At 35.0% G+C, this 22,722-nt stretch overlaps 1 protein-coding gene across 18 annotated transcripts in view; it reads right to left on the bottom strand.

The window, feature by feature from the left end:
- Window positions 1–22,722, bottom strand: part of LOC126764847 (uncharacterized) — a 117,491-nt gene that overhangs the window by 78,056 nt on the left and 16,713 nt on the right. For 12 of the 18 annotated variants that reach the window (XM_050482453.1, XM_050482454.1, XM_050482449.1 and 9 more), the window contains one exon: window positions 17,348–17,536. The exons of 2 other annotated variants lie outside the window; for them this stretch is intronic. The gene's annotated coding sequence lies outside the window, so the exon portion shown is untranslated. Of the gene's footprint in view, window positions 1–17,347; window positions 17,537–18,136; window positions 18,510–22,722 lie in introns of all 18 variants that reach the window. 4 more of the 18 variants (XM_050482441.1, XM_050482448.1, XM_050482444.1 and 1 more) reach the window with 3 other exon arrangements.

Genomic DNA, 22,722 nt, shown 5'->3' with positions numbered 1-22,722 from the left:
GAAGCTATGCAAAAGTGGTGAAAGGCAACACTGTGCAAATGCAACTGCCGCTAAATCCTCCAAATGATTATAAATCTTACGCAGTGTATGACACAATTTATGTCTACTATGCAAAACATGATCCAAGATTTAATAAAATCACAAAATCAAATGCTGCAAAATTTATTAAGTAAAAAATTAGCTTACTAAATATCTGTATATGGAATGCTAACGGTGTTAACCAACATAAATTAGAGATTATCAGATTTCTGTCTGAAAAGAATATAGATGTAATGCTTATTTCAGAAACTCATCTAACAAATAAAAATAATTTCAATATACCGGGATTTAAACTATATGTTACAAATCATCCGGATGGTAAAGCGCATGGTGCCACCGCAGTGTTGATTAGAAATCGTTTAAACCACTATCCTCTAGAATCTCATGCTACACCACAGTTACAAGCTACAACAATATCACTAAAAAATCGGGGCTGTGACTTAAACCTTACGGCTATATACTGTCCACATCGTTTTAAAATTACAGAAATGGAATTTAAAGACTTTTTTGGAACACTAGGTCAAAGATTTCTATCAGATGGAGATTACAACGCAAAACACACGTACTGGGGCTCACGTCTTATTAATCCGAAAGGACGACAGCTGTATCAAACTGTTATAAATAGGCACAATAACCTTGAAATAATATCTCCTGGTAAGCCGACATATTGGCCTAGTGATCGTAAGAAAATACCAGATTTAATTGATTTTGATGTACTGATCTTTCTTCTGATCACTCTCCTGTACTAATAAAGTTATGTGAACAACCCATATTCGTTAATCCAAAGGTGGGTCTAACTTCATATAAAGCGAATTAGCTAAAATATAAAAAATACGTCAGTAGCCACATTAATATTGAGTACAAAATAAATACAGGAAGAGATATTGACGAAAGTATAAGAGAAGTCAACGATATAATAACCAGCGAGCTGTCTTAGCAACACCAAACAAAAGCTATAAGCCGCTTGGTTTCAGAAAAATCTCTAATAGAGAAATAGAAATGCTTGTAAATGAAAAAAGGCGTGCAAGACGTGAATAGCAGATAAATCGTTCCCCTTCCACTCAGCTTCAATTAAAATCTGGTGTACGTAAATTAAAAAAAAACGCTTAAACGTGAGGAAGAATTCAACACCGAAATGTATATAAAGAAGCTGTGTCCAAACCCAAACAAGCAAAATTCCCTTTGGAAAGCCCAAAAGTCCATGAAGCCACCAACTGACTCCAACATGCCTATACGAGACTTGGGTGGAAATTGGGCTCGAAGTGACGAGGAAAAGGCTAATTGCTTTGCAAATCACCTAGGAAAGGTATTTCGACCCAATTTGCCAAAGAACAACTTTAAGCTGTCAATCTTACCCAACACAGCTAAAGAGTCGCTCGAGTCTCTTATGACTTCACCTTCTGAAATCATTGGTATCATCAAAGAACTTAATCCAAAAAAGTCGCCGGGACATGATAAAATTTTCCCAAAAATGCTAATTGAGTACTTATTGGTGTAGAGGTGCTCTCTTTGCTCTTCAATGCAATTCTTAGTTTCGGATACTATCCAATTTCATGGAAAAAGTCGCAGATTATCTAGATAAATAAACCTGGGAAAGACTTAACGCAGCCGTCTTCATACAGACCAATCAGTCTTCTATCCTGTCCTTCAAAAGTATTTGAAAAAGTATTACTATCAAAGATGTCTCCTTTCCTCCACGTAAATAACACAATACCAATGCATCAATTCGGATTTCGTGCGAAACATGGCACAATAGAGCAAGTAAATAAAATTATGTACTAACGAGATAAGGAAAGCATTTGAGCACAGGGAGTACTGTTCAGCAATATTTCTAGATGTAGCTCAGGCGTTTGATAAGGTGTGGCACGAAGGTCTTTAATATAAAATTAAAAAAATTCTACCTCTAGAATTGTATAAAACCTTGGAGTCTTACTTAAAAAATAGAAAATTTATGGTAAAAGTGGGAGATTTCATATCTGATGAACGACAGATAAGGGCTGGTGTACCCCAGGGCAGTGTTTTAGGCCCAACACTATACATCATATATACAGCAGATCTTCCAACAGCTTATAACGTATTAACTTTAACTTTTGCGGATGACACAGTTATAGTGAGCCGTAACAAATGCCACTTTTTAGCATCACGAATATTAGCGAAGCATTTAAGTTCTGTCGAAGAGTGGCTAGCGAACTGGCGTATAAACGTGAATGAACAGAAGTGTAAGCATATTACATTTTCGCTAAGACCAAAGATGTGCCCGGCAGTAAATTTAAACAATATTTTAGTACCCCAAGCGAACGAAGTAACATATCTTGGTATTCACCTAGATAGAAGGCTCACGTGGAGAAAACACATCTCTAGTAAAATAACATATATGAAGATTAGAGCTGCAAATTTAAATTGGCTTTTAAATGAAAACTCCAAACTTAGCCTAGACAACAAAGTGCTTTTATATAATGCGGTCATAAAGCCGATTTGGATGTATGGCATTCAACTGTGCAACTAATATTGATTTAATACAAAGGTTCCAATCAAAAATGCTTGGAACAATCACGTGTTCACCATGGTACATGCGTAACGAAAATATCCATAAAGACCTTGGTATTCCTTTGGTAAAAAAAGAAGTAGAAGACGGCAGAAGTAAATATATATCTAAACTCCGAGATCACCCAAACCCTTTGGCTAATGCTTTGGTACATTCCTGCGATCAAACACGACTTAAAAGAAGAGATATGCCTGCGTATTAAAGAGCGACGTATCACCAAAACAGCTCAATCACTTGCTTGAGTCTGTCTAGTTTTTAAATAGATTTAAGATTTTATTGCTTATTGTTAGGCTTTAAGAAAAAGCAGATACATTAAATAAAATAATTTTGAAAAAAAAAAATTAAATGTTTCATTTAAGTCATGAAAAATGCAAACTTACGGCAAACATTGATATTTTTATTAAATACGTAGCAGGTGAATAATTGAGTACATGTTAGTTGCTTTAGTTTTATATGTGTTTTCCTTAGAATTCGATATTTTCTTTTATATTACTAACTATTTTGTTTGGAACTGAATATGAACTAAAGAGATAAAAAGCATTTCGAAATTTCTTTCCTTTCTTACTTTTATACTTATGCAGATATAAAGACACGAAGCACAAATTTGTACTCATTTTTGCTCCTCACTGTATATTCTAAACCACTTAAGATACAATAATCCCTTAAGCACTCCTACCGGAATTGTACAAACGGATGATAACCTCTCCATCTCTCCATATAAGAAAACTACTAAACGCGCGAAAAATAAATAAATAAATACGCCAGTTGCATAACATTTTACATCCAGAGGGCTTCAGGTAAGAACCAATGTCGACTAAATTTGGTATTTAGTATTATCTCCAAATTCTATGTTCCAGTGCGGGAATCGGACTACAACAATATAACAAAATTTTAAATTCCATCTGATGCTTTCACTTTCCAGTAAAGAAACGACAGTGGTATGTGGTATTGTCAAAAATTTATTAAACCGGATCAATAAATTCTTTAGACCCCATATAATAATAATATAAAATTTTCGAACTTCCATGGAGAGAAATTACACATCTCCCATAACTCGAGACATTTCATGAACACAACGTTTTCATTATTTTCAAACAAATGCAATTCCCATAACCGGACATTAGTACATTCCAATGGCTAGTCACGGATGCTATTTTGGTTGTTTTGAATTGTCAAAAAAAAATTCTTTTGTGGGAAACAACTTATTACATACGGAACGGCTGCAACAATATAAATAGCAGGATTCCAAGAATGATTCTAAACACTCAGTGGATTACGACAAATGAAAATATAATAAATTTCCTCAAATTCGCTACGAAAAAGAAGAAGCAAGAATTAATCTAATAAATACCTAAACTATAAACTCTCTTGTGGTATGCCTATTAGATGATACTCGTACTCATGAAACTCAATGAATTAAAAAAGTTCATGTCCTAGATTTGCTATTTAAATTTTAAGAATGCACACGATTGAAGATATATGTATGTATGAATGTATTCACAAAGTTGAAATATATTTATAATTATTTGTACTGAATATTAGTAGGACAGATTGCAAATAAAATAATCTTTTGAAAAAAACAAAAAAATCAATTTACGAAGTTCGGGTGTAACAAAGAATTTTAAAATTTTTCAATTTGCAAGCTCAAAGGCTGGAAAATACCTTTAGATATCGCGAAACTGTTATATTAAAATATGTTGCGTAAGACTTCAACTTGCATTATCTAATCAACACTAAACCACATTATTTTTCTCAAAAATATCTCACATTTATAATATTTTCTGAATTATGCCGTATATAACAAACATTAAACGACGTTACTTAATCGACTAAAAAATCTTCGATATTGATATGTACAATATTAATTAGCCCGTATGTTTGAAATAGTATACTTGTATATATGGTGATTAGGGGTAGTATTGGCCAAATATTATACATTTTTGGCACATAGACATAATATTATTAAAGAGATAAGTAGTACACTCTCTCAAAATTCAACCGGAAGTTCTAAAACTTTTGAATTAGGTGCATGGTATAGGGTTAAGTAGATGGGCAAGTATTGACCTGTTTTAACCTGTTTAGGCTCAAGGGTAAATTATTATCACGAAAAGATCTTCCCTTAATTTCAGTATTACCACATATTAGGTATCAAAAGACTTGAAAAATTATAACCCGATTTTGACTGTGGCCTACTCCATGGGCATTATTTCCTGAAGGTCTTGTCCCCATAACTTCATTTGTACTTTATATAAATATATTCTATAAAGTAAAAGATATTTATGGAATTTTATATTTTTAATTGTGCCTAAGATCAAAGGATGTACAACTCTCATGACATTGAAAGTGAGAGCTTAAATCACCTCCTCAACTTTGACAGTCGACTGGATTGAGAAGGTTTTGCAATTGGAACGATTGGAACGGCCAAATTAAAATTCTACTAAAAACATACATACATTTATGTGAACGGATGACTCTGTTGTTCATTATGCAAACAACATTTATTAATTTATTATTAATTGTGAGCTAACAAATTTAAGTCATTCGTACATTTGCCTCTGCACTTTATTAAGTATTGTATCCTGATAAAATCATAAAATATTTAAATTGTTTCTCCATATATAAATTTCGAACCTATAATCGTAATATGTAAATGTTGGGTGTTTTAATTTGAATACTCAAAAACAAGTTTTCTGTCTATTCAGACTACAATGCAAATTGTTATAAAAAAAACGCTAATTTTGAGGCTCTATCCCATTGGAATAAGTTGGGTATCCCCTTATCCCTGGTTTCTACTGAATAACTGCATTGACAACATTTGTGAAATACTTATACTCAGAGTGCCGACGGGCAATGGCCTGCCGATAACTGGCTTTTTTGTTTTTTTTTTTTTTTTGAATATATGCGAATGATGGAGCTAAAACTAAAACCATATATTTTGATTATGATGACCACAGTATAATAACAAGTAATTAAAGACAATTTTCGGGTGCAACCGCACATTTTATACTCTTGCAACCTGCAAGAATCAATGCCACGGAAATACTTTAAGATGTAAAACGTCAACAAGAGGATCGTAATCCAAGTAATTACTTGTACATAAGCTCTATATAACTATACACTGACCGACATAAGGTTTGTTAGAAAAACGAAAATCATTATACGTACGAGTAGTAAATGGGAGTTTGGCTAGTATCGACCCGATTTTATCTATTAATAATAGATGTATATGCGGCATGATACTAAAAACATGTTCCCTGGGTTTCATTAAGGTACCTCACATACAATCACCAATCACATGAGGTAAAGTTATACGGAGGAAAATCCTGATATTAGTCAATGGATTTTCGCCCATTTTTATTTATTTTAGACATAAAGATAACTCGATGTACTAAATTTTGCAGAAATCGATCGGTCGGGTCCCGAGATATGGGATTTCACCAAGAAGTGGGCGACGCCACGCCCATCGTCTAATTTTCACTCCGGCTCTCATAAAGCTCTTTTTTACCATACCGGAGATAAATTTAATGTCTCTGGCGAGACTAGTTATTGATTTATTGCGCTTTTAGTAGTTTTGAACTGTACCGTTATATGAAGAGTGAGCGAGATTATCTTACGAAGGCATCAATTTTCACACTGTCGGTGCGAGTTGTAATAATATTTATGTTGAGCAAAGTTGGTTGTTGTAGCTTTAGTAGTTAAGGAGATACCAAACTTATCAGAGGGCGGGGACACACAAAATTTTTGAATTTCCGGATGACTTGTTACCGCACAGGTCAATTGAAAAATTCCCGGCCTGACACGGAGATGGCGCTACATTACTTTATTTGGCAACTGTCTCATCATTAGTTTGTTAATTACTTATCATTATAACATTTTTTATTGTGTAAAAAATAGATAAAAAGGAATTCTGCGTGTTGATAAAATTAGTTAGATAGTTATGTGAAGGGAGAAATATAATTGAAGCAAAAACTTGACTTTATTACAGGAAAATCAACCATCAAGAATTCGTTTGCCAAGTTTAAATGTGATGAAGTGAGCACCGAAAACGGTGAACGAGTGAACGCCAATAAAATATCAAAAAAAGTCCACAAAATCATTTCTGAATGCCGTATAATGAAGTTGTCCGAGATAGACTATCAACTGAACGAATACATCATATAATTCACAAATATTTGGGTATGAGAAAGATTTGTGAAAAGGGTGCCGCGCGAGCTCACTTTTGTCCAAAAAAAACGACGAGTTGATTCGGAGTAATATTTAGAAATGTTCTAACGTAATAAACACGACTTTTTGAAACATGGCACAATCATTTCTCTCCGATTCCAAAGCGTGGAAAAAAAGCAACAGTCGGCTGACAAGGTTATGTTATCTATGTACATTTTGGTAAGCGGGTATTTTGGAAAAAGGACAGACCATCAACAGAGACTATTACATAGCGTTATTGGATCATTTTAAGAACAAAATCGCCGAAAATCGACGCATTTGAAAAAAAATAAAGTGATGTTTCAAGCAGCTCACGACTTCCGGTCCTTGACCAAGTATCCTCTGGGTAGCCTAAGAACATCCGTTTGAAGGCGAGCTAAAGTGATAAGGCAAAACATCTCCTACATAGGGTTGTGCGCTGGATGATCGGGGAGTTTGGTGGCCTCTACATAACATTGACATTTTGCTTTGTATTCATGTTATTAAAAACCTAGCAATGGGAATTGGCGGAAAGCCTTTCCAGCACTGCCATTCTGATCCATTATATTTTTAAAAAGGGAAATGTAGTTTTTAGAACGCAGTTCTATTCGTGTTAATTTTTGACCTTAAGAACTATTATTCCGATTTGGCTGTTTAAGCGACCTAAATAGTACTCCTTAGTAATTCGAGGAAATAACATTGTATCTGGCTGAGCTTTCGGAATTAATTTTTTTTTCATTAGAAAATACATATAATGTGACTCCTTAGACCAAGTGATGGGTGTAATTTAAACACTTATTTTCGCAAGTTTCGCAGTTTCTTTATACTTGTATATGTATGTATAAGATCCTCTGATCCGCATCGGTAATTCCACGATTATTGCCGCCTTTGTAGCTTTTTTCGCAAGTTTATGAAAAAACAGTCCACATTCACAAAACACATTGAGTCAAAACAATCGTTATTTTCTCATTATGCGTTAATTTGAAGAAGGCTAAGGGACGGGGACTGACAACGAATTCGGGTATAGGTATGTGCTGATAGGGGAGCTTCTCCCGAGTATAAATATGCAAAATAATGATGCTAAGACTTATACTTTTTAAAATGTTGGCGTATAAATTTAAAAAATATATATAAATAACGCATAGTATTTCACAATGTTTAACTAAATTTTTTCACATATACTATTTAAACCTTGAAATAAGTTTAAATTTCTCTTTTATTTTGCGTTGTTTTAGCAAAATTAGTTAATTTAAAAATCACATTCCATATGGAAAATAAATTCATCATTATAATTTGAAATATAATGTATAAGCATTTGTTTTTATTTTTTAATGCAAAGGAGGCTAAAGGGTAGTTTCCAGCTCTCAAGAAATGTAAAAACTTCATTTAAAAAAAGCTTATGAAATGGTCAAGAAAATTTCCTGCGGTAAATTTTCTTGTGCTAGCATGCAGCTCTAAAGACATTTTTTTAATAAATTTTTTCAATAAAATGCGAATATGACATTGCGGTTTTGCGAAGAAACATGAAATCAAGAATTGTTTCTTGAAGGAAATTCAAAGTTTTCGTAAAATTTATCCTAAATTAGTTAAAATCATTATTATGAAATATGCTTAGTTCATTTTTAAATGATGTATAAAACTTACCAATCATCAACCACATTCCTTAAATCGCAAGGAAAATGTTTTCATACTTACAGACATAAGCATATTTTCTTTGTTTATTTTCTCTTGCTATATGCATCTTTCACAATGCGTAACCTGCTGTCAAATTTACTTGACTACAGCTCCAGATATAAGGAATTTTTTTCTTGAGCATTTACTTGAGAGCTGGAACGCAACCTTAAACGCGAAACCAACGATTGCTAAATAAAGAAAGAGGAGTTTCAGCGAATTGCTCATATTTGTTTATTATCATATGGCAGCGCTCCATTTCCTCATAATTGTTACTACATAAATGATGTCCACTACGAGAGTAAAAAGTAATTTTTAAAGTATAGGTTTCTTACTTAAAAACCCTGCGAAAAGTGTAAAATGCGAATTTGGTTAATGTTTATAATTTAATTTAAAGAATTTGAAGTGAAAAATTTGCGTAAAGTATGTTAAATGTAGTGAAATAGCTTGTTGAAATGTTGGAATTATACGCCATTTAGCTGTCCATTCAAATTTTTTTTTTAATTTGCTGAACGCATAGAGAGCGACAGACTTCAAGCGACATATCTCAAATATTAAAATACATACGTTCTTATGGCTGCACGACTACCCACATCAGGCTCCCAGTTGCCGCTGCCGCTAATTTAAAAATATGTCTAAATTTGCCGACGATAGTAGAGAAGAGACGATGCCACTAGTATGTAAAATGTAAAATTATTCAAAGCTCTAACAAACCTGACGTTATTTTACAAAGAGAAGTATAAAATAGCTCTGTTATATCATTTGGAATAACAATTGATAATTTAAAATAAACAAGTTTACCTATTTACTTAGTTTTTGCATAAAAAATTTCACTTTAAACAAAATAGCGCATGTCGGTGATGTACTCTGACCGCGTCTAGTAGTTTTAATATTTCGTTAGCGTCGTTTCGAAGTAGTTGCCTGGCGTGGGAATGCGGAAATTGCTTTAATATTGTGTCCGTCTCTTCGGCTATCGTCTCGAATTCTGATAAGTTTGTCATGTGTAGTAAAAACTCGTATTGTTCATGGAGGATTACTTTCCCTGTTGTTAATGGAATATAGTAAGAGGTGGTATAGTTGAATATCCTCGCGGTAGTCCAATGGTTCATTGCCAAGAGTAGGGTTATCATAAATATTCCCATGTTAAGTTGCTTTCGGTCTTCAATGCATGATTGATGCTTGATTATTGACCCTCGAAAGTAACGCCTCTGCGTGGCTTGATGATTTATTGATGATTTTATTGTGGTACTTCTTTGGTGGCACTAATGGTTTTATTTAAAAATTTTTAGCTCGTAATATTTGGTAGCACTTCTATGATGGCACTGGTAGTTTTTAAAATAATATTTGGTGGCACTGATGGCTTAAAATTTTTAGCTCATAATATTTGGTGGCACTTCTATGGTGGCACTGGTGGTTTTATTTAAAATTTTTGTTCGTAATATTTGGTGGCACTTCTATGACAGCACTGATGGTTTTTTAAATAATATTTGGTGGCGCTTCTATGGTGGCATTGGTGGCACTTCTATGGTGGCACTGATAGTTTTATTAAAAAAAAATTTGTTTATATTTGGTGGCACTTCTATGGTGGCACTGATGGTTTTTATTTAAACTAGTAAGGAGGTGGGTCCGAACCCACGGCCAAACTCGCGTGTCCTTTTATAAGGATTTTTTTGTTTGGCCCCACGTTGGGCGCCAGTAAACAATTTCTCTTTGAATTTGTTTTAAAAATTTTATTTCCCTTGGTAATACCAAGGGCAGCCGGTCTCAGCGGAAGAGTTGAAATAACTGAATTACATACGAGCGACGTTAGCATCTAAATACCTACACTACTTTGCCCTAACTTTAGTTGCTGCATGTTATTGGCCGTGTGACTTCTTAGTTGCTTACACTTTGTTTGTTGTTGTCACGCGCAAGGCTAAAAGCGTGCGATCAGCATAATGGCCGGATGCATACTTAATGCGGTATTGAGTTCTTATAAAGTTGCAGACGCGCCGTCAGCGAATTCGGTGCAAGTGATATTTTTGCCGGATGTTTGGTTACCTGTGCTAACTTATATCTTAAATATCCAAAAATACAAAATAATTCAAATAATGAATATTTTAGAAGACAGTGCTATAATAGTTTCTGGAAAACATAAGATTATTCACTTAGACGGAGTTATTTGATAACTTTTGAAGATACTGTAATAATTGATGATATAAAATATGAAAATCCCAATGGAAAATTTTTTAAATAAATATTTAAAAGAGGCTTTTGGTTGTAGCAAAAAATCAGAATAGCGTGCCTCGTGCTTAGTGACATAAATAATCAATCGCAAAATAATTTTCAAAAAACAAAAAAACATTATAAATTGTGACACCTGTTTGTTCACTAAAAACAATAACTACAATCTACCTAACTACAAGTACCTGCATTGCGGTCGCTGGAAAGTGCAACAACATGAATGACGGCGATGATGATGCCGTTATGGGATGGCAAAAAGTAAGAAAATGACCTGCGAAAAGATCAATGCAGAACTCACCAAATGTGACTAGGAAACAACCGGCACTGGATTATGGCGCATGCACTTTAAATAACGATGATGGAGAAACATTCACGAAGAATACAAACCCTGATAATATAATGAATGATAAAAATACAGTTGAACAAGAGCGTGAGAGAAGTAAAATACTGGAAACCCCAAAACCATTTTGCAATAAAAAATTTAAATGTGTTAAATGTTCGCTACAACACCCAAGTGACAACTGTCCAAAAGACAAAAACATTCCAGCTAAATGTGATAATTGTTTCGAGAACCATGCTGCCGGTTATAAAGGCTGCATAATATATCAAAAAATTATGTCCAACAAAAAGTCTGCTACCAATAATATGGATAAGAGCGAATCTCAAAATAGGCGGTCCAATTATAGCCAGCCAAACTTCATAACAGGGATAATGGGATGCCCAACTTATTCCAGTGTGAGAGCGCCTCAAAATAAGCGTTTTTTTATAACATTTTCCATTATGGCCAAATCGAACAAAATAAGAATTTTTGGGCATTTTAAATTAAAACACCCTACATTTATTACGATTGCAAATTATTATATATTGGACTTTTAATATATGTCGAAACTACTTCAATCGTTTTTTATGATTTTATTGTATATTAAAACAACTGACTTTTGATCTTTCAATACTTAATAAGGTGAAACAAGCCTGTTAATTCTCAATTAATAAATGTTTTTAATCATTTGTAATTGAAAATTAATTCTATTATGCATCAAATTACAAAACGTTTCATGAAATATATTTAAGTTTCGCATTTTCTTTGATTTTCATTATTTTAAATTTGTATTAGCGATCTTGAAGGGGGGCAACAAATTCCTCCGTTCACATATATTTTTGGTATAATTTCGCTCTGGCCGTTCCAGTCATTCCAATTGCAAAACGTCAAAACCTACCCAATCCAGTCAACTGTCAAAGTTCGGTAGGTGAGCGGTTCTCACATTTCCAGTGACAGGAGAGTTGGGGATCTCTTTATCTCTGCTTCATAAGGCCAAGTAGTCAATTAAATAACTTAAACCTCAACAACAATCAGCCAACTTATGCTCAGGTAGTGGGAAATGATAATATAAACCAGAGATAAAGAGATGTTTAACTCCTCTCTCACTGGAAGTGAGAGAACAATTGCTAAACGTCAAAACCACCTAAACTTTGACAGTTGATCGAGTTCAGGAGGTTTTGACGTTTAGCAATTGGAAACGAGCGATGGCCAGATTGAAATTTTACCAAAAAAATATGTAAACGGAGGGATTTGTTGCATCGTTCAAGACCACCTATAAAAAATGTAAAACAATGAAAATTAAATAAATTTGTGAAATTTAAAGGTATTTGATGAAACGTTTTGTAATTCTAAGCATCATAGTTTTATTTTCAATGGAAAATGATTAAAAACATTTAATGATTGAAAGCTAACAAGCTTAAATCCTATTATTGGGTATTGAAAGGACAAAAGTCAGTTGTTATAATATTCTTTAAAAAGATGTAAATAGTTTCTCCATATAATAAATAACCACTATTTAGTAATTTTTATTCATACTAAATGTTGAGTATTGGGTTGGGTTGATAAATGCCCAAAAATTGTAATTTTGTTCAATCTGGCCATAATGGAAAATGTTATAAAAAATGCTAATTTTGAAGCGCTCTCACACTGGAATAAGTTTAACATCCCTTTATTCCTGATATAAACAATCAAGGCGATGCATTGTCAAGAATTGAAACACTTCTAGAAAAACAAGCTGAGCAAATAAGCAATTTACTTAATACGATAATGCTCCTTGTAAATAAATTATGTATGTAGATATTCGTATAGCCATATGAAATGCTAATGGACGTTCAAATCACTATAATGAAATAAATTTATTCCTAAAATCTCATAACATTGACATAATTCTAATTTCTGAGACTCACTTTACTAGAAAATCATACTCGTATATATGTATATATAAAAGGGTATGAAGTCATAAATACTAACCATCCGTCTGATAAGGCACATGGAGGTGGAGCAGTAATTGTTAAAAACACTGATAACATGAATTTAGTAAATATACAAGCTGGAGCTATTCAAATTAAATGTATGCATATTGATGTATCTATAGCAGCGGTGTACCTACCTCCACGGTTCGCGTTTAATTTAGATGACTATAAAATATTCTTTCAAAGTCTCGGTAACCACTTTATTGCTCGAGGGGACTATAACGCTAAGCATCCTTGGTGGGGATCTATACTGAGTAACCCCAAAGGAACTGAGTTATTTCAATGTATAACAAAGTTCAATTACTCAACTATTTCTACCGGAAAACCTACATTCTGGCCTAGTGACCCTCGAAAAAGACTGGACCTGTTAGATTTTGTTGTGTAGAAAGGTATATCACAACACCAACTCCACATTAAGGAGAGCTTTGATTTAAACTCTGATCATTCACCAATAATTGTAACTTTTGGGACTACTGTGTGAAGTATGGAAAAGCCATACGAGATTATTACGCAAAATACGGATATAGCAGCATTTAGGAACTGGCTTGTGAATCGAACTAGTTTAGATATGCCCTTAAAATCTGGCGATGAGACTGACTTAGAGGTTGAAAATCTTTCAAATACTATTCATGAAGCGGGATTTCTTTTCATTTCACAATCAAGTGTTAATGAAGTTAAAAAACCGTTTCTTCCCCTTGAATTAAGACGGCTAATAAAAGAGAAAAGATTACTCAGGAAAAGATGGCAAATTAGTCGGAGTCCTCTTAACAAAAGAATTTTGAACAAGACACCCAATGATTTGAGGTCCAAACTGCGAGAAATAAAAGATCAAGAAACATCAGAGTATCTAAAGAATTCAGATCCCCATGCAAACAACCCTGAACATAACCTGTGGAAGGCAACGAAATATCTAAAGTGACCCACCAGGAGAAACACGATTTTAGAAAATAGTTATGGTCACAGGTGCAGAGATAATCAAGAGAAAGCCGAAGCTTTTGTTTACCATTTACATTCAGTTTTTAGATCAAACGTAATTCCAGATAATGAAAACACTACTGAAGTACAAAACTTCCTAGAATCGCCTTGCCAGATGAGCCTGCCTATTCGAAGAGTTTCTATCAAGGAAGTAACGACTGAGATAAAGAAAATTAAACTTAAAAAATCGCCTGGTTTTGATAAAATTGATGGTCTTACTTTTAGACACCTGCCCCAAGAATGTATCAGACTACTTAATTACATCTACAATGCTATGCTCAGACTAGACCACTATACAAGTCAATGGAAATGCGCTGAAATAATAATGATTCCAAAACCCAATAAACCGGATCACTGCTCTTCTTCATACCGTCCAATTAGTTTACTGGCAACCTTATCTAAGATATTTGAAAAGATATTTTTAAAGAGAATGTTACCTGTTTTAGAGGATCAAAATATATTACCTGAACATCAGTTTGGGTTTAGAAGGGGGCATGGAACTCCTGAGCAATGTCATCGAATTGTTAAAATTATCACGAGTGCTTTCGAATGTAAGCAATACTGCGCATGGGTATTTTTAGATGTTAGGCTGAACCCACAACGGGATAGTCAAAACAGTTTTTCTTGTCTCATACGGAACTGCCCATAGCTTCATATGTGAGAACCCACACCGAACAAGGCGAAACAAAAACGCATGTTCGAGAGCTGTTTTGAAGAGCTGTTGTCGAACTTCTTATGTATTTTCTACAGCCAACGCACACCAAATGCGACAAAACCGTCTTTGTTGCCGATCAACACATGCTGAACTACGGCGCAACCCACACCGAATGGAACAGAATGGAATGGAACAAGACACGACAGAAAAACACGTTTCGTTGCTTATAGCTGAACCGTTGGTTTTCATAGTCAAAATTACGCATTTTCTTTGTGCAAGTTCTACAATTTGTTAAAATGAATATTGACGCTGAGAAACTGGTATTTTTGATAGAGGCAAGGAGCCCGATATATAGTTATAAAAATAAAGATCACACAAATAAGTTAATAACAGAAAAACTATGGGACGAAATAGCTACAGAAATGAATAGTGACGGTAAGTTCAGTTTATTTTATTTACACCATTTGTACATACATACATACATACATACATACATACGTAATGTTGATAAGTATTTAAAAATATAGTGAAAATCAATTGTAGATATACAGTACAAAACTAAGCAAAATTAGATAGCGTATCTTTGCAATCTTCTTTCTTTTGCAAGAACTGATTCATTTTCTTTTTATTTCAATGCACACCAAGCGAGACAAAAAGACAAAATGTTGCATTGTGCTTCGCTTGGTTTGAGTTCGAACACAAGATGTTTTTGTGTTTTATTAGTCAAAGACGTTTTTGACTGATCCGGGGTGGGCTCAGCCTTAAAAAAGCATTTGATAAAGTATGGCACCCAGGGTTACTTTATAAAATAAAGAAATGGTTTCCAGCGCCTTTCTACCTACTTATAAAATAATTTTTAAGCAATCGTACATTCTATGTCCAGGAAAAAGATGCATTTTCTGAGCTTTATTCGATTGGCGCTGGAGTTCCCCAAGGGAGCGTCTTGGGCCCCGTGTTATATACAATATTTACAGCTGACCTACCGATCGCTAATGGCCTAAAGGTAGCAACTTATGCTGATGATACGGCATTTATCGCCACCAGTTTTAATCCTAGTGATGCCTCACTTCACTTACAAGAACAACTTAAATGTTGTCGAAAAATAGCTAAAGAACTGGAAGATAGAAGTAAATACACAGAAATCCGTTCAAATAACGTTTACGTTAAGGACTGAGAAATGTCCCCCGTAACATTAAATGGCTCCATAATACCTGAAAGTGAAACTGTGAAATATCTTGGTCTTTATTTGGACAGACGACTCACTTTAAGAAGCATTGTAAGTGCTCCTTGGTAAGAGAGCAACTTCGAAATCCACAAAGACTTAAATATACCTTTTGTTAAAGACGAAATTAGCAAATCTTGTCGAAAGTATTTAGATAGATTTTCTAATCATGAAAACTTAGGCTGAACCCACAACGGGTTAGTCAAAACAGTTTTTCTTGTCTCATACGCAACTGCCCATAGCTTCATATGTGACAACCCACACCGAACAAGACGAAACAAAAACGCATGTTCGAGCTTTGACTTGTTTGAAGAGCTGTTGTCGAACTTCTTATGTATTTTCTACAGCCAGCGCACACCAAATGCGACAAAACCGTCTTTGTTGCCGATCAACACATGCTGAGCTATGATTTTATGGTATATTAAAACAACTGACTTTCGATCTTTCAATACTTAATAAGGTGAATTAAGCTTGTTAGTTCTCAATTAATAAATGTTTTTAATCATTAGTAATTGAAAATTAATTCTACTATGCATCAAATTGCAAAAAGTTTCATCAAATATATCTAAATTTCGCATTTTCTTTGATTTTCATTATTTTACATTTTTTATTAGCAATCTTGACCGGCGGCAACAAATCCCTCCGTTCACATACATTTTTAGTATAATTTCAATCTGGCCGTTCCAGTCATTCAAATTCCAACGTCGAAACCTACAAAAATCCAGTCAACTGTCAAAGTTCGGTAGCTGATCGTTTCTCACATTTCCAGTGACAGGAGAGTTGGGCATCTTTTTATCTCTGATTTGAAATGAGCGTTTGTTATGGCATCGGATGACGAAATTTTGTCGCTGCTTATATTTTTTGTAAGCACTGAGACCGAAAAAAAGGAAGGCAAAAAGCGAAAAGAACGATTATGGTGTAAAATTTTTTATAAAGGACGCCCAAAATATTCACGCGTACCACTTCTTAAGGAATTGGAAACAAATTTTATAAAAAAAAATTAAAAATTTTATTCGAATGAATAATGAAAATTATCAAGAACTCCTGTCGATGGTGAAACCTTTAATAATAAAAAAAACAATACATTAATGAGAGACGCAATTACGCTCCATGAACGTCTTTCGGCTACTCTACGATTGTTGTCATCCGTAAAAAGCTCCGAGGATTTAAAATTTTTGATATCAATTTCACCACCTAGTCTAAGTCAGCTTGTATTGGAAACTTGTGAAAACAGTTAACGAATATATTCAGGTTATTTATTATTAAAAATAAAATAATAATATTTATAAAAATAAAATAAATAATTCAATTATATTGAGTGTCCGTAAACAGGTCGGGAAAAGACTGCGTCGAGGTGGAATTTTCATTGGCTGCGAATATGCATTCTCAGAAACACGTAAATGTGGTATTTGAGTAATCACTGTAGTGAAAGGTTTTGGAGTAGACGACGATGAAGTGTATGGGATTGAGGCGCGGGATATTCTGCAGATTCTTGAATTTCTTTGAACGGCGTTTATTTGAACTGAATTCATATTGAGGTTACCTAATTGTCCATATAGTAGAATCTCCTCAATACCTCGTTTTGCAAATATTTGCTGCTCTGCGGACAAGATTCAGCAAATACGTCAGCATCATTGCGTTCTTGCCTTGAATTTTTGACTTGGTCTAGATGTTGTAGGGCCTTTTCAAGAAATTCTGTTCTCTTTCGTTTTCGTGTGCTTTCAGAATCCATCTAAAAATAAAAAAAAGAAACTAAAATTAGTTTAAATGTTCTTTTAGACTCTAAAAAAATGAAAATTAGTAGAAATCTATTACTGATGACTTCTATACACTATGGAACTTCCCCAAAAAAAGTTTCCATTAGTTAGGAAGAATTTCCATTTGTTTTTATTGGTGATGGAAATTATTTTCAATTACAGATTATCGAAAGCTAGACGCGTCGTTGAAAACGCGTTCGCATTTTTGTGCAGCCGATTTTACATTCTTGCAAATAGGATAAATTTGAGTCCACAAAAAGAATCGAAAATAGTTTTGGCCATTGTTATCTTCATAATTTCTTAACACGAAAAATGTACAGCAATACATGAGTGACAGTATCAATATATGTACAAAGTGTTACCACAGCACAAACTCAAAACGTATCAGCAAAGTACTTTCGAACTTTCAAAATTAAGACCTATTCAAGGGGCAAATGCAAGAAATGCAGCAAAATGTGTACGTAATAAATACAAAGAGTATTTCAACACAGTTGGATCAGTTGCATGGCAAAATAAAATGTTGTAATATCCAATAAAATATTATATGATAATAAATATATTCTAACATTACTCACCACGTTTTCAACATAATTTTCATCAAAAGTATTTATTCCACTCGCTTGGATTTCTTGATCTCGTAGGAAATTTAATTTCTAAAAATGCCATAGGGTCGGCTCATAAATATCTTCATAGCCAGCCCCAGACCTCGCCGATTTTTTTATTTTGGAGAGCTCACGCCTGTAGCAATTGCTCATGCCATTAATACGTTTTTTCACAACGTCTATCGTAGCACTCGAATCAAATTCTCTATACTTTGTTAAAAGAATTTCCCAGCTTTGTAATCACCTTAATTTATTTTTGTAATTGTCATTTTTCACTTCTAAACACTTCGACACAATCGCACCAAAACTCATTATCCGTTAATGCCATTGTTCCTGCACCAGAGAACTTAAAGACATAGAGAAGATGCAAATTGAATTCTGTATGATGTTCGATTGCACGGCGAACAGAGCTGAAAAACTTTAAGTAAGGAATTCACCATTTTCGCTGCTATTTAACAGAAATTGTCAAAAGACTGACTGTTTACAAACAGAGTAAAGTCCACGAAACGAGAATAATGAGAGAAGTCAAGCAAAAAATAAAAATATCATGTAACATATGCGCGATATTTTTTTGGGAAAAAATTGGAGGCAATATATATTTTTTACACAAATGTGGAATTAAGAATATTCGAAATTAAAGGCAAAGAAATGGTTTTCTTACCTTTTTAACAATTTTTGTATACATACATTACATGCTGTTGGAAGGCAACCCTGTCAACTCACATATTCATGCAGCCCTGCGTTTTTCATTTTTACTTTGAATGTACTTTTTCTAACTTACTTGCGTTTTGACTTTGAACCAATAAACTTCATTTTGTACTTTAATAGAAAAGCAATATTATAGAACCGTTTTATTTGCACCGGGAATATCCCACATAAGTGCGTCATTTTTTAATATTGAGAAATTAGATGAATCTAATTACGATTCTTGGAGTCTACAGCTGCAAAGTGTTCTAGTGCATCAAGAATTATGGTCCGTTACGTGCGGAGAGACTTCTTGTCCAGTCGAGGGTGCAGATGAGAAAAGCGTGTTACTTTGGAAAGCAAAGGATGAAAAAGCAAAGCCACAATTATCCTTAGCATAACACCTATGCAAATAAGCCATATTAAAACCTGCAACACAGCGAATGATGCATGGAAGCGATTAAAAGAGGTGCACATACCAGAAGGTCCGGTAAGAAAAGTGACATTGTTTAAGCAGCTAATTGCTACTCGAATGGCTGATGAAGAGTGTATTCAGCAATATGTTTGCAAGTTTACAACACTCGCAGAAAAGCTAAAAGAAATTGAAGTTGACCTGAAAGAGGAATTGATTGTTATTATGCTACTGGCAAGTCTTCCAAAAAGCTTTGAAAATCTGGTGGTTGCTTTGGAATCGCGTGATACGCTACCATCCCTTAATGCAGTTAAAATCAAGCTGATAGAAGAAGGCGAACGAAGAAAAATAAGCAATTCTATATATACAGAAAGTAGGGCGCAGGCGTTCATGGCACAAGAAAGCACATACGCTGAAAAAAGGTGTTTGGTTAACGCAAAGTCAAATGACACAGCAAGTTCAAATAGCAAAAGCAATGGCAAAAGCACACGATCGAACCTCAAATGCTATTTCTGTGGAAAAAAAGGCCATTTCGCGGCACAATGCAAAGAGAAACAACGAGAACATTCTATGCAACAAAATGTAAAGAAAAATGGTCTGTTCGTCGCAAGCAATGATCGATTTTTACATAGCGATGCTTGGTGCGTCGACAGCGGCGCTTCGTCACACTTATGTTGCAACCGCAACATGTTCGATAAGTTTGAGACACGTGAAGAATCAATCATGCTGGCGGGCGACAATAAGATGATAGCAACAGGCAAAGGGGTTGTTAGATTAAAAACAAAGAAGTTTGACGTCACACTTGTTGATGTTATCTTCGTACCCGGTTTGCAGTGCAACTTCATATCAGTTTCGAAAGCAGTAAGCAGCGGCTACATTGTGGAGTTCAGGCAAAATACAGCGAAAATTATGGACAAGCACGGGGCAATTATATTGAGTGCTAGCAAGGTCAGTGATTTGTATTTACTTGAAACAAATAAAAACAAATTGTATTTTTCGAGGAAAACTATTGATGATGCGATGAAGTGGCATAAGCGTTTAGGTCACTTAAATTTTGAAAGTCTACGGGAGCTGAATAACAAGAACATGGTGCTTGGTTTAAAACTAAAATTATCAGCAGATGTGAAATGTACTTTGTGTATGTCTAGCAAATGCAGTCAACGGCCGTATCGAAGTGCACAAAATTCAGCAGCAGAAGTGCTGGGAGTGGTCCATACCGATGTGTGCGGCCCTATCAACAAAACGTCTATCGGCGGTGCGAGATATTTTTTGACATTCACCGACGATAAAACTCGCTACATTTTTGTTTATTTTTTGCGACACAAAGACGAGGTGTTTGAGAAATTCAAAGAGTTTAAGGCGATGGCTGAGTGCCAAACAGGCAAAAAATTGAAAGTATTAAGAAGCGACAACGGAAAAGAGTTTGTCAACAATGCTTTTGATGAGTTTTTGAAATCAAATGGAATATTACGTCAGCTGACGGTCCCCTATACACCACAACAAAATGGGTTAGCGGAGAGGCTAAACCGTACGCTTATCGAAATGACAAGATGTATGATGCTCGACGCTGGCGTTGAAGAATCATTATGGGCCGAGGCAGTGCATACGGCAGCATACTTGAGGAACCGATCACCAACTAAAGCGTTAGGCACGGTGACGCCATACGAAGCATGGCATGGTCGCAAACCGACAGTGGCGCATTTACGGGCATTTGGGTCATATGCGGTGGCTCTTGATAAACGTCAACATGATAAATTCAAACCAAAGGGGAAGGAATATACAATGGTTGGCTACGCAGATACAGCGAAGGCATACAGATTGTACAGATTGATCGAAAATCAAAATGCCTAATTGTAAGCAGAGATGTATACTTTATAGAAAGGGCAGAACGTACGCAACATTCAGACACAGCATTGATTGAGGGTATTGTTACAAATGCTGATGCAAGAGCGAATGATATCAGTGTTGAGATTTATGATACGCAGTCAAATAAAAATGTTGACCTTGTTGAAGTGGGTTCCGATGATTCACAATCAGAAGGAAGTAACGATGATTTTGAATCAGCACAAGAAGAGTTAGTTGCAGCGAAAAGGTTGCCAGGCAGGCCAAAGTTTATTCGTACTGGAAAATGTGGTAGGCCAAGAAAGGTATACAATTATTTAAGTTTAATGACTACAGACGAAATTAAGATACCAAACACAGTCGATGAAGCGTTATCTAGTGAATATTCAGAACAGTGGTTTAACGCGATGAAAGACGAATATGATGCGATGCTCAAGAATAAAACATGGGAGCTCATAGAACTGCCTAAAGGGCAAAAGGTTGTGAGAAATAAATGGGTATTCTCTATTAAGAGGGATAAAGAAGGCAATATTCAGCGTTTTAAAGCTAGGCTGGTAGCGAAAGGGTGTTCGCAAATTTATGGCGTTAATTATACAGAAACATTCTCTCCTGTTGTTCGCTATAGTACCATTAGGTTGATATTTGCTATTGCAGCAGAATACGGATTACATTTACACCAAATGGATGTCTCTACTGCTTATCTAAATAGCGAATTGAATGATGAAATTTTCATGTATCAACCAGAAATGTTTGTAGACCAGCGTTACCCAAACCATTGTTTAAAGTTAAAGAAAGCTATTTACGGACTTAAACAGTCAGGTCGGCAGTGGAATATGAAATTAAATTCCATATTAAAAGAAATTGGCTTCAAGCAATGTGAAAGTGAGCCATGTGTATACATTAACCATCATAAAGACCAGATTAACATAATCGCAGTATATGTGGATGATCTGTTAATTGCCTGTTCCGATATCAGTTACATGCAGCACATCAGGCGTTTGATTGCGGAAAAGGTGAAAGTAGTAGACAAGGGCCAAGTTCAACATTTTTTAAGCATGGAGATCGAAAGAGATGGCGAAACTGGGGCAATAACTATATGCCAAAAGGGGCACATTAAAAGATTACTACGCGAACAAGGCATGGAAGATTGTAGATCTACATCCATCCCATTAGACCCTGGACATAGAGTTAGTTGCGAGGACAAAGCGTGCAAAATGGCTGACCAGTCACAATACCATCAATTATCGGTTCGCTTATGTATATAGCTGTGTGCACGAGACCGGATATCTTGCACTCAGTGTGTAAGCTTGCACAGCGTAATACAAAGCCACATGCGGAGCATTTAGCAGCGGCGAAGCGTATATTAAGGTATTTATGTTCAACGCAAGACAAAAAACTGAAATACTCTAGGACCGGTAAACCAATCGAATGTTTTGTGGACGCAGATTGGGGCGGCGACGTGGGTGATCGCAAGTCGTATACAGGATATGCCATCATCATGGCAGGTGGAGTTTTTTCGTATGAATCTAAAATGCAGTCAACAGTGGACCTCAGTAGCACCGAGGCCGAGTATATGGCTTTGGCATGTGTTGTTAAAGAAGCCGTTAATTTAAAGCAGTTA

Source organism: Bactrocera neohumeralis, unplaced genomic scaffold, assembly GCF_024586455.1.
Source record: "Bactrocera neohumeralis isolate Rockhampton unplaced genomic scaffold, APGP_CSIRO_Bneo_wtdbg2-racon-allhic-juicebox.fasta_v2 cluster10, whole genome shotgun sequence".
In the NCBI taxonomy this organism is placed as follows: domain Eukaryota; kingdom Metazoa; phylum Arthropoda; class Insecta; order Diptera; family Tephritidae; genus Bactrocera; species Bactrocera neohumeralis.
The sequence above is the reverse complement of the archived record's forward strand: the minus strand, read 5'-3'. Positions and strand labels throughout refer to the sequence as shown.